Source organism: Pteropus vampyrus, unplaced genomic scaffold (genome assembly GCF_000151845.1).
Source record: "Pteropus vampyrus isolate Shadow unplaced genomic scaffold, Pvam_2.0 Scaffold19, whole genome shotgun sequence".
Classification (NCBI taxonomy): domain Eukaryota; kingdom Metazoa; phylum Chordata; class Mammalia; order Chiroptera; family Pteropodidae; genus Pteropus; species Pteropus vampyrus.
This window is the reverse complement of record NW_011888800.1, coordinates 4674328-4688196: the sequence shown is the minus strand read 5'-3', so window position 1 is coordinate 4688196 and position 13869 is coordinate 4674328. Positions and strand designations below refer to the sequence as shown.

Here is a 13869-nt window from a genome sequence, read left to right as displayed (position 1 = left end):
ACCCTGAACCTGATGGCTTCACTGGTGAATTATACTAAACATTTAAAGAACTAATATCAAAACTCTTAAACTTTTCTGAAAAACTGAATTGGGGGAACACTTCAGAAGTCATGAGGCTACATTAATACCCTGATACCAAACCTAGATGAAGACACTACAAGAAAACTACAAACCAATATCCCCTATGAACACTGATGCAAAAATTCTCAGCGAATACTAGCAAACCAAGTTTGGCAGCATATTAAAAGGATTACATACACTATGATCAAATGGGACTGATTTCTAGAAATGCTAAGATGGTTCAACATATGAAAAGTGATTAATGTAATATGCCACATGAACAAGATGAATGAAAAAAAAAAACATGAACATCTCAACTGATACAGATAAAGCGCTTGATCAAATTCAGCTTCTTTTCATGATAGAAACACAACAAACAAGGATTAGAAGGAAAATAACTGAACAGATTAGACAACAGTGTCAAGACCATTTGATGGAGGAAAGAGTCTTTTCAACAAATGGTACTAGGAAAACTAGATATTCTTATACAAAAGAATGAAGTTGGACTCTTACCTAAATCACATAGAAAAATTAACTCAAATAGATCAAGGGCCTAAAATAAGAACTAAAAAAATAAAAGTCTTAGAAGAAAACATAGGACACCAGATTTGGCAATGATTTTCTTGGATATGATACCAAAGGCATAGGTAACAAAAGAAAAAATAATGGTATACTACTGCTCACTTCTTCCAAATTCCATATGCAGTGATGCTGTAGTGACTGAAATCAGTCGTGGTGGGCGTATGTATGTAAATGCTATAAATCACTGCCTTTTTTCCCCTGGGAGAACTGATTCTTAAACCTTTATCAGCATATCACTGAATATATGATTTTTTGATAGTAAGTCTGATTAATTCTGAAATAAGTAACAAAGAAAGTGATTAGATTCTGTCCTGTCTGCTTAGAGGCAAAGTAATAAAACTGCCTTATTTCCTATACTTTGATGATTCTACATATATTACAAAATAATCAACATTTATTCAAGGCTTTTATGTGTTTGCACTTTGTTACAACATTTTGTGCAGATTTATTATTTGTCACAACCATTTTGCAATAATAATAATAAAATTCATAATTAAATTAAGTTCTGGAATTAAAGTTAAAATTAATGTTACTGATTACTGTAACATTTTTATTGTATTCATAAACAGTAATATGTATTTTAGGAAACAACGCTAAATTGAAATTGTTAAAAAGACATAAAAAGATATAAAAAGTGACTTTGGTCATATTGTAAATATCACTAAATTAATTTTTAAAACATAGAAATATTGCTGAATCAATCACTCTGTTAAATTTTCCAAAGTTGTCTGCCAACTGTATTTTCTCAGATAAATAAAATTTCAACATGGTCTAAATACCTTTCTACCAATTGTTTACAATGGCTTCTATTTTCTAGAGGCTTCTAAAACACACAGAAAAATGAGTTTTAAAAATGGGCTTTAGATTACATTGAGGAAATGGAAGGGATAATGCACTAGCTCTGACTCACAAAAATACCTGAACAAGAATGCGTTCCACCTAAAAGTCATGTAAATGTTGAGGTTACATGCCATATCAACTGGTACAAAAACATGCCAAATGATTATGAACTAGATGTCAATATGTGTTAACTTTCATCTGTAAAATGATATTATGAAATAATATTTTACTGTTATTATTTATTTAATGTAGCATAAAAATACTTATTCCTTAAAAATGGCTATCATGGTGGTAGCTCTTCATAATTTAGGAACAGGCAGTGAGATTAAAAAAAAAAGGCATGCAATCTATAGGTACAACCATCACCGTTTTTTATAGATAAAACATCTGCATCACTCAGCATTTACATAATTTCAAGGCCTCCATGTCCAAAGTATAACAATTTCTCATCTAAGTCACACAATGTATTAGAAAATTGTTTTGCTTCTGACATTAAGTAGCATTAAAAATAAATAAATGCACTCTCATCACATTAAGGACAATGTACAGCAAACTTTAATGTACAGCCCACCTCAAATTAAAAAAAAAAAAAATCAATGAAATTAAAAAGTTGTATTTAAAAAAAATAGATAGAAAAATTCCTCGAAAGACTTTTACCCACCATGTAATCAATACTTAATCGGCATTCGTGAAAAAACAAAAACAATTTTAAGGGCTAGAAGGATTCTTAAAAATCAGTGAGTTCAGCTACCTTCATCTTTACATTGCCCCTCAATTATATCGGAACGATGTGTTCCAACTTTGGTCCACTGCAGTTTTCACTATACTAATTATGTATCTTAAGATAACGGTAATATTAAGTGGCATGTACTAAGCAGAATTCAATGTTTATCATAGTCATGATTAGCATATAATTAGCAACCAAACTACAGAAAATGGCAATTACATTTTTGCCAACAATTACAATCAACTAATCTAACATTAACAGTTGATTTATTTATCCTGAAGGAAAAACAGAGAATGGGATAAATTATTTCTGGCCAGTGTAGTAAACTAAAAAGTACTCTATAGACCTGAAATGGTTACAATCTCCCAGAATACATGACCTATACTTACCCTTAGAGCTTCTTTATAGTCTTAGGGTGTGTGTGTGTATATCTGGTACAAAATGAATAATCCTAAATTCTGTTAAGACTATCCTAAAGGCAAATGCCAGAAGCCATTAAAAATATAATCTGAAAATTATTCTGCATACAGTTGTTAAACTTAAAACACATCTATAATCCTAATTAATAGCTGAATATACCTCTTTCTGTGGTTAAAGAGCTCTTAAAGTATGTGAATTTCACCAGACTTCCATAGTAACTATGAAAGCCATTTATAAATTTAGAGTAAAGATAAGTTAAAAAGTAGATCAGTGGCCCTGCTCTCATTTCTACCCAAAAGAAGATAGTTTACATTAAATTAACAAAAAGAAAAGATATCCGGAGTGTAAATAGCCGATTGTAAAGTGAATATTAAATGTTAAGACTGACTCAACAAGAACAACTACAAAAGAATATGTTGCCAAAGTATTCTGACATCAATAACTCTTAACTGATCCATTAAAAATATGGCTAGTTAACAAGTAAGAACAAATTAAAGAGTCGTGTTTTAGAATCAGCACAGTACTAGAACCTTTTGAACTTGATCACCTATAAGTGTATTGGGATAAGAAATGAAGTATTATTAACAAAAAAATAAACGATCCAATTAAAAAATGGGCAGAAGACTTGAACAGATACTTCTCCAAAGAAGAAATACAGATGGCTAACAGACACATGAAAAGATGCTCAAGGTCACTAATCTTCAGAGAAATGCAAATTAAAACTACAATGAGATATCACCTCACACCTGTCAGAATGGCTATCATCAATAAATCAAAAAACAAGTGTTGGCGAGGATGTGGAGAAAAGGGAATCCCTTATACATCATTGGTGGGATTATAAACTGGTACAAACGCTATGGAGGTTTTTAAATTTTTTGGAGGTTTCTCAAAAAACTAAAAATGGATATACCTTTTGACCCAGCAATTGCACTTCTGGGTATTTATCCAAAAAAAACCCAAAATAATAATTTGTAAAGATCTATGCACCCCAATATTCATGGCAGCACAATTTACAATAGCCAAGATACAGAAGCAATGTAAGTGCCCATCAACAAGATGATTGGATAAAGAAATTATGGTTCATATACACAATGGAATATTACTCAACCATTAAAAGAAAATGAAATCCTACCATTTGCAATGACATGGATGGACCTAGAAGTTATTATGCAGAGTGAAATAAGTCAGACAGAGAAAGATAAATACCAAATGACCTCACTTATATTTGGAATCTAAGGACCAAAAAGAACAAACTAATCAAAAACAGAGTCAAAAATATAGTGGACAATTAGGTGACGGACAAAGGGGAGGGGGTTGGGTTGCTGGGAGAATGAGGTGAAGGGTTAAAGAAGTACAAATTAGTAGTTGATAGTTGGTCACAGGGACCGGGAGCAAGGCAGAGGGAATGCAGTTAGCATTAATACGATGGCTAGGTGAAGAGCCAGGGGAGGGAGGGAGCAATTGGGGGGATCATTTTATGAACTATATAGTTGTCTAACCAATGTACTATATACTTGAAACTAATTTAAATAAATAAATTTTAAAAAATGATGTGTCATTTATTATAAGCTAAAAAAACATATAATGAAAAATCTTAAAACTAGAAAAAGCATCAACAAGTTCAAAAGCACTTAACTGTTTATAATGATTGCATCAAAAATAATTTTTTTCCAGACTTCTACATACCAAAATACATGACCAGGTTTGAACAGATTATAATTGCTGTAGACTGACTAGAGCCAGCTTTAGGAAGGTGATTATAATAATGGAGCAAAAATACAACTATATAATGGATATTTGGTAAAATGGCTTTGCATTCCAATACAGATCTATACAGATTTGAGTTGGTTAAGACATACAGGACTAAATGTTTTCTAGCTAGATAAATACTTTTGGAACCATTAATTATTTTAATAAGATCTCCAAGTCTTTCAATCTAGTGGTAACAAACAATTTTTTTCTTTTGTTAAGGTTAGATAGATGTTAATTAAGGGAAAAATACAGCTGAATGGGTGAATTCTAAAATTAAGAAAATGGAAACTACTATTAGCATAAATATATTAAAATTTGATATAGATGAAGGGAAAGAGGGGAGAGAAGTGGTTTCCCTACAGTACCAGGCTAGGAGTTAAGTGAAAAGGGGGAAGAAGGTAGTTAATGAGAATGGGTGTTTACGTGAGTGAAGTGTCCAAAATAAAATGATTAAGGTATGAATAATAGAAGGAGTAGGAAGAGTGAAATTCACATACACTTCCCAAGAAGAAAACTATTAGTGCAGTTTAAGAGGAATTTGAGATAGTAATTAAGTTTGTGGGCTTTGCAGCTAAGACCAGCTGGGTCCCAGCCAGTCTCCACCATTCATTATCCATCTCACTTTTGAAAATTAAATGAGGTAACATACAGAGTACTCAAATACTGCCTGACACATAATAAACTTTCAATAAATATTAGAAGCAATGGTGATGTTGGTCTCTAGATAATGTCACTAGCCCATAATAGAACAGTTGCTATAAGAGACTGAGAGGTCATTATTTAAGAGAGGAGATTTTGAGGGGGAGTGGGGGAGTCTGAACAATAATAAAGGTACTCAGGACCTCAAAGAGCTAGTGAATGGATTCTAAAGCGCTTAAGTTAAAGGAGTCTAAAGACAGTGAAAAAATTTCAATCTCCAATGTTTTTCTTTCTTCTGAAAAAAATCTAGAGTGTTTTATAGAGGGGAGAGAAAAAGGAAATGCCACGGTCACTAAATAACTAAAACTTCTGAAGATATATTCCAAGTTATTTTGGAAAATATAGAACAAAACTCCCATCATAAAATTACTAGACTTTATGTTTTCCACTAGCATTTAAAATAGACTAAGCCAAAAATGGGTACAAGTGCATTTTTGTTTCACTAATAACAACTAATAATTTGGGAGAGCAGAGTAAAATGAAATATGTACTTTCAAACTACTATGTACTTTATTATAGTTGCTACCTTACAAGTATATAATTATATGTTTACAAATAGTATTATCTAAAAAGTAGTATAGTTCACAATCAGACCTTAATAATTTTACTAGCAACATTCTGAAACACCTTTGTTTCCAGGGAAAAATATCTTCATTTTGAAATAAAATTCCGAATTCAAAATATTTGATAACCAAAATCAATAATTGGTATCTCGAATAGTTGCCTCATATTATGAATTTTAGTCTTTTGGAAGATATAAAAATTAGTATCCATTATGAAGGACATCAAGGCATCCTATGAAATATGAAATTATATTGTTATCAAATAGATATTTTACTAATTATTAATAAAAATGTGTATTTAACACTGTGTTCTGAGCTGAGTGCAATTTAAGAAATTTTAAAAAAAGTAACAAAAGGAACAATGGCAGTGCTTCACGCATAATAGCAGTTCAGCTACTAAAAAGAGAGGAAGCCAGTATTTTTAAGTATGTCTGTCATAAAAAGAAAGACTGAGTAACTGCTCTAGATTAAAGGAGAATAAAGACACATGACAGCTAAATGCTACATGATCTTGCACTGAAGGAACAAAAATGTTATAAAAACATTATTAGGGCAGTTGACAAAACTGGAATATAGAATGTAGATTAAAGTACTGTATTTATGTTAAATTACCTAAATAGGATAATTATACTGTGATTATGTAAGAAAATATCCTTGTTCTTAGGAAAATTACACTGAAGTATTAAGGGGTAAAAGGACAAATGTATGCAACTTACTTCAAAAACAAGTGTGTGTATGAGTTTATGTACTGGGGAAGGGAGAGAGAGAGAATGATAAAATCAAATGTTAAAAATTGGTGAATTTGAGAAAAGGTGTATGGGAGATCTCTTGCTGAGACAGTTGACTCTGCAAAGACCAGTGGAATGAAGAAACAAAAGAAGGCACATAAGTACAAACAAACATAATTAGGAATGAAAAGGGACAAAACTAAAAGCACAGCAAAGATTTAGCAATTAATAAATACAATTTAAGGTTTTGGGACCCCAAATTTGGAAAACTAAGTGAAATAACTGATTTCCTAGAATATCTATTACCAAAACAGATTGAAAAGAAAATAGAAAACCATTTGTTATCTGTAACCATTAAAAAAATTGAATCAGTATAAAGTGAGAGTGAAAGAGGATGAGGGAATGGAAAGTAAAAAAGTGGTATTCTTTCAAAACTCAATAGAAAAACAAAAGTAATTCAATGAGAAAAATGGAGAAGGACATGAACAGATATTTCACTGAAGAAGGTACAAATAATGAAAACATATTCAACATTAATAACCATTAGGGAAATGCAAATTAAAACCACAATGAGCTATCGCTACATACCTGTCAGAATGACTAAAATAAAAAAGTGACTACACAAAATACTGGCAAGAATGCGTGGAAGCTAGATTGCTCATCCATTGCTGGTGGAAAGGTATTAATATAGTATAGCCACTCTGGGAAAAGCTTGTCAATTTTTTAAAAACTAAACATGTAACTACCGTACAGCCTAACAATTGCATTCTTGGTCATTTATCCCTGAGAAATAAAACAACATTGGTAGAAAAACTTGAATATTTATTGCAGCTATATTTGCAATAGCCCAAACTGCAAACAGCCTAGATTACCTTCAATGAGGTAACAATTAAACTTTGGTACATAGTTATCACAGAATACTAGTCAATAATAAAAAGGAACAAACTATTGATACACTCAACTACCTGAATGAACTCTCAGGGAACTATGTTGAATGAAAAAAGCCAATCCTGAAAAGTTACATATTACAATTCCAATTATATTAACATTTTTGAAATGGCAAAATTATTGCAGTGGAGAATGGGTGACTGGTTGTCAAGCCAAGAGGGAGGTGGGTGTAGTTATAAAAAAGAGTAACAGAAGAGAGGATTCTTGTGGTTCATGAACTGTTTTTATGTCTTTTCTATGGTAGCAGATACTGTATAGACCTAAATACACCCAAACGAATACAAGTAAAACGGAAAATCTGAATATGATGGATTGTATAAATGTGAATACATATTATGGTTGTGATATACTAGTTTGGTAAAATGTTATCATTAGGAAACTGAGTAAAAGGAAAACAGGATCTTTTTATATCATTCCTTACAAAAGCAATTTATAACCTACAATTATCTCAATAAAAAGATCAATTTAAAAAGTCTATGGAACATTTGCAAAACCAGATTTCAGAAAAATTAGTATCAAATTCTGATGGGACATAAGAAACATTAAGGACACTTCCTTACTGTGATAAAGGACATCTCAAAACAACAGCTAACATCATGCTTATTTGTACAACACTAGATATACCACTAAATTCAAACATTCACCAACATTATTTAATAGTATTCTGGAAGTTCCAGTTAGCACAATATAAACAGAAGGCAAGTTGAATGAATGACCTTTAAAAGATATCAGAAAACACCAAAAAAAAAAAAAAAATCATATACAATGGTCATAAAAATTTTCATGTAGGAAAAACCTGAATATATATACATATATATATATATATATATAATATATATATATAAATGTTTAGTGTTCTGAAAGAATGAGCAAAAATATACCAAAAAAGGAAGAGTAAAGACTAATGAGGAAAAAACTAGTATTAGCAGACAGATTAAAAAGTACAACTGTATAGGAAGTGATATGGATTGAATTGTACCCTTCTGAAGTCTACGAAGAGAGCTCTCAACAGAAACCAAGCCAATGAGCACCAACTTCTTGGATTTCCCAGCCTCAAGAAGAATGAAAAAACAAATTTTAGCTATTTAAGCCAGCCAGTCTATGGCATTTTTTTTATGGCAGCCCAAGTAAACTAATACAAGAAGTCTAGCAAATAAAAGGCACTCAAACAGCTATTGATTAATTAAAAGAATATCATCAACCAGTTAAAAGCATGCTACATTCAGATGATAATTTAGATTCTAACAGAGCAAAAGTAGTGAAGAAATATTGAGAAAGTTAATAAGTAAGACCAATAATTTGAGATCAAAGAGTATGGACTTTAATTTAGCTATTAAGGAACCTACTAACTATTATAACAGTTTAAAGGCAGCTCGACTGTAATGCAAGGGATGTGAAATATATCACAATCAGGTATAAAAGAGAAAGAAGCCACCAAGATAATCTTGATGGGCCTGACAGACCAGATCGATCAATATAAATCAATAATTAAAGAATAGAACAATATTAATTTAAGACAAACCAACCGAATAATAAAGAGGAAGTGCAGTATAGTCAGTAAAGAGAGTACTGAAGGAAAGTTGTGTTAAGCTGAAATTTTCTAAAAAGAGGCAAAAAAGCAACTAGGAAGGAAACACAAGACATAACTCTAAATCTTAAATTTTAGGAAACAGCTCCAAAAAAAAGATAATAAATATGCTAACAAGTGGGTTTTTTTCCTCCTCAGGCAATACTGGCAATATTAAAGAATTAATTGTTGTAAAACAACTGCCAAGAGAAAGTCACAAAATTTGTGGTTGTACGAAAGACATTAATAGTACAATTTATCTTTTCAATAAACTGACCCTAAAATGAACAGGTAATTTTGGACTAGATGAATGTTGTTGTTATTATTATCATTGTCATTATCATTTCTTCCAATTCCAATCCTTCACATAAAAACTGGTTTGCCCAAGGTACTTTCTAACTCAATTTTCCTATTTTCTGTGACTTACCCGTAGACAGTAAAAATGAAATTGTTCCTGCCATTGTTTCCTCAGAACTAGCAAGCTAACTGTATATATTCTCTTCTCCACATAAACTCTTAGTATGCTATTCTTATAGTTATTTAGTTAATGAAAAAGAGGGGTGGGCATTTCCATAAATTCAATGCTTGCTTCGGTGAACCATTAATAACTAAGTAAGGCAACATTATTGCAGTGACTGACATTGGAAACAGGCAGAGATTCAAGACAAAGGAAGTAAGGGACAGATTATAAAAGTTCCTCCCACAAAAAACTCCCTTCCCTTGATTTTTTTTTTATTGCCTACTACATAAACTTTGACATAGTACTTATAACTGCCTAGCATACTGTTCATTTTACTTATTTATTTATTGTAATATTTCTTTGTACCTCACCAGAATGTATATTCTCTCAAAAATTAGAATTTCTGTCATTTATTTACATATCCCCAGCCTAGAATAGTGTCTAGCACACAGTAGCTTATCAATATTACATGAAAGACTTGCCTTTAAAAAGAGTATTCTCCTTTAATAATGTAGGATTCAATGAAGTTCCTCTAGTGTAAAGTAAGGTAAAAACTAGGCAACATATTGTCTACTGAAATATGAATGAGTAGTTTTAAATGACTGACAAAAAAATTTTAGACTAGATTTAAAAAGAAAATAGAAAAAGATATTCAAGCCAGAGAAATCTAGTGAAATTGGGAAAAAATAGGAGGCACAAAGTAATAGAGTAAGCATGAAATTGTAAAGCAAGAAAAGGAGAATAAAAAAATGACAGGAAATTGTAAAATTCTTCAAATGGAACAGTTCTGGCTAACAACCAGATCCAGGAAAGCAGCCTGCTGAAATGAAGACCAGAAGGTCAAGACTGTGCAAAGCAAAGTAGCCAAGAATAATGATGAGGTTCAGATGTGGAAAAGTTGGCTCTAGGAAGGAACTGCTCAGGTCAATAGATGAAAACGAAAGCTAGAGGATGGTAATGTGAATGGTACACAGTGTCAGTACAGGGATTTATTTATATATGTGGGTGACAGAGTAATACTCTGTAAGGAGAATAAGGCACAATAAAAATGTGGATACCATCTCTACTTCCACTGCCACTTTTTTTCTCCCGCTAACTGTGATATTATGCTGAATAGGAGAACCAGTATCTTTAAAAAGACAGGCTGCCGAATCTTAAAGGGAAAACTAGTTAATGCCATTGGTTTTTAGTGGAGGAAGAGCTCTGTAGAAAAACTATGGTTCACAATGGATTAACTCAAAGAGGCACATTAGGAAAAGCTAAGCAAAAATTGTTGTTCTGTACTTTTATAAAGTTCAATTCAAGGCAGAAAGATGTTTCCCTGGTCTTTTAGAGATTCCTATGGTGAAAAGGGGATGAGTCTCATCTTTAATAAAGTTACTCCTATATTATAACTACTTTATTTTCTTCCTAGAAAACAAATACTCTTAATTTTGTTTTAGGCTCTAATTCTAATAACTGGAAAGAAATCCCATTTTTAAAATGTGTCATTTTAAACAGAACTATTATTTTATAGGCAACTTCCTAAACTTGAAATGTTTCTGGTTTTCTCTTTCCTCCTTTCATTACCTCTCTCACTATTAAAGTTTATAATGATAGCTATCTTATAACTTTGCTGACATAGCACAGTGACTTTTTCTTGTTTCCACATAACATCGTAAGTAATCGGATGTTGTAAAAGGTTCTACTGTATCCTTCTATGTAGCCTATTCCATTTTTTGTTGTCTTATGTGCTTTTAAAAAGCAATATCTTTAATTAAATTTTACAGCATTTTATTGCTCTCTACATAAAATTAAGAATATCTAATTTAGTAAATAAAACTGTTTCATAGTAAATATTTTAGCAAAATTTTAATGTCATTATTGACGGCTTATTCAGCCACTTATAAAGATGCTACGGGTATATGATAATAATGTTTTAAATTTACATATCACATACGATTCAGCTAAAAATGGTCAAATAATATAACCCATACATATGGTAAACTATCTGGATAAAATATCTGCTTATAAAATAGAAGTGTCATACTAACAGAGAAGAGCTGCTGTTGTATCTAATGAAAAGTGAATGCAAAACAAAGTTTCTATCATGGGGAATGTGGAGCTCTACAGTAAAGATTATCTATACAAGTTAACAGTTAAATTTCAGCTAGCATTTAAAAAAATGTGATCCAAGATAATACTAACTTACACTAAAGAATTAAAGGAAGAAATCAAGGCTATGAGGAAATGAAGGTTATAACTCATACAGATCAAGAAAGGTGGTTCTCAGAATCTATCCTTCTCAAAGACCATTCCATCCCCTAGTATTTGAGACAAAGGCACTACACTTTGATTATCTTAGGGTACAACAAGCCTGGTGTTTCTTTTTAATTCCTTCTCAACTGTCAATAAAGTATGAAAGCCAACTATACAGAGCAGTGCTTTCCAACTTTTTCCTAAGACATACTTTAAAAAATAACATTTATAAGGCAACCAGGAGAGACTAATTTGCTATTAGTTAAGAGGCAACCAGCCTGAAGGCTCCAACCACTTTTATTTATGGCACACAGCTTGGGAAGCTCTAATTTAGAGTATCAAAACAGTAACCTATAAACTGTACCATGAGGGTATGAGGGGCAGGTTATCTCACTTTATTTCTAGAATTTATCTAAGGTACAGGATTCTAAGATGTGACCTACAGACAAATGGATACAGAAACACAGTTTTTGACAAATATCTTTTACATGATTAACTATTACATAGGAACAAAATTAAAATGCAGTTTACTCACCAAGTAGAATTTTAAAGAAAACTATCATCTTGGGAACTTTGTAAATTTATAGATTCAACAGTCACAGAGTTCTTTAAGTTTAGAAAAATTAAAAAACTAAAACACCAAAAATGAATTAAAATAAACCCAACTGATAAATACATAGAGAGACTTGGGATATTAACGATTCCCCCAAAGCAGTCACAATGAAAAAGAATATATACTTTAATTCGGTATTGCTTCAGAAGTATCTTGGTCAGAAATCTATTACCCAGCAGAGGGGGCAATTAATCTACTTATTTCAATGTCATTGTCTTATTTATCTTGAAACACACAAGACTTTGCCATTTTCAATTTATAGCCATGCATTATTGCCTCTGTCTTTGATCATACAAGTCCCCAAAATCTAAAATGCTTTATTAGATAGCTAATCTCTATAAAAATGTCAACCTTTCAACAGAATGATTTTCCCTTTTTATCTACACTGAGACATATTTACCATCCCTGTTTCACAAATAACAAGCTCCCTCAAGAAGAAATGGTTAGGTGAAATAACAGGTGTTCTGATTCCTAAGTCAGTGCTTCTATCAGAAGAACATATTTTCTTGTTAGTCTATTATGATTCTAAACCCTAGGATTAGGTTATGGGCTATTTTTTTAAATCCTGTCATAGAGAATAAATTTGTGATCTTTTTGAATCCCAGGTTCATTCTCACTAGCTTTATGTCCGAGCCATACTCTGAACAACCACCTAATCCATCAGTCTGAGCTGTCTTTGATAACAAGCTTTTTTCTCAAATTCTTTTTCTGCCTTTGACATTTTTCTTCACTTTTTCTATCTTTACTATTAAAAAATGCCTTCACTATTAAAATTTACAATTTCTCCAACATTTCCCAGTTATCATTAGCTCACATGAAATGCATTATACTTTGGATAGATAACTATAAACCCTTTCTCGGAAATCTACGAAGACGTATTTTAAATAAGCATTAGCATATGCCAGCCACCATCTTATCCAAGGCCAGAATCACCTTTAAATATTTAAACTGTTACAGAGGACATATTAAATTTATTATAGGCACTTCTGAATTTAACTGGGGTTCCTTCCTATAATCCTAAAAGCACATTCTGATTAATTGCGATACACTGTCAGGAGTGAATCATAAACTCACAAAAAACTACAGTTAGAAGGTTTTCAAGAGGATTCAGGATAAATCTCCTTTTAACTGAGGCAGGAACTGGGGCAAGTTAGGCAACTTTCTAAATTACTGAAATAATTCAGTAGTAAAAAATATCCAGAAACCAAGAACCAAATTAAAAGTAGGTTTATTAAAAAATGTTCATATATATTAAAGAATTATTTGAAATTTAAAACATATTCAATAGAAATATCATGTATATTAAATAGGCTCACAAACCAGTCTACAAATACATATTTAAAGGAATTCTAGTTATTTTCAAGGGTCTTAAAAGTTTTGGCACTTTTCTCGTTTTTCCTCTAAGTGTATGCTCTCCTTTTACTTGATATAGGAATAACACTAACATTACTCAGCTTTTCAGATATGATTACAGAGTCGTTTTTTTTAGCTCACAAATGAAATAAAAGAGAAAATTTTCTACACTAATTAAAAAGTAAATAGCTAACATTACCAAAGGTTAGGTTCAAATTTAAAAGTACATGGATGTAAGAAAACACTCATCTGAATAGAAGATAGTGACAAAAACTAGGCTGGCCACCAGATACTCTTATAAGTCTAGAATAACTAGATT

General features: G+C 31.6%; 1 protein-coding gene across 2 annotated transcripts in view; it reads right to left on the bottom strand.

Annotated features, from left to right (window-relative positions):
• The window catches only part of SPRED1 (sprouty related EVH1 domain containing 1), a 101992-nt gene that overhangs the window by 41151 nt on the left and 46972 nt on the right, over positions 1–13869 (bottom strand). The gene's annotated exons all lie outside the window — the stretch shown is intronic.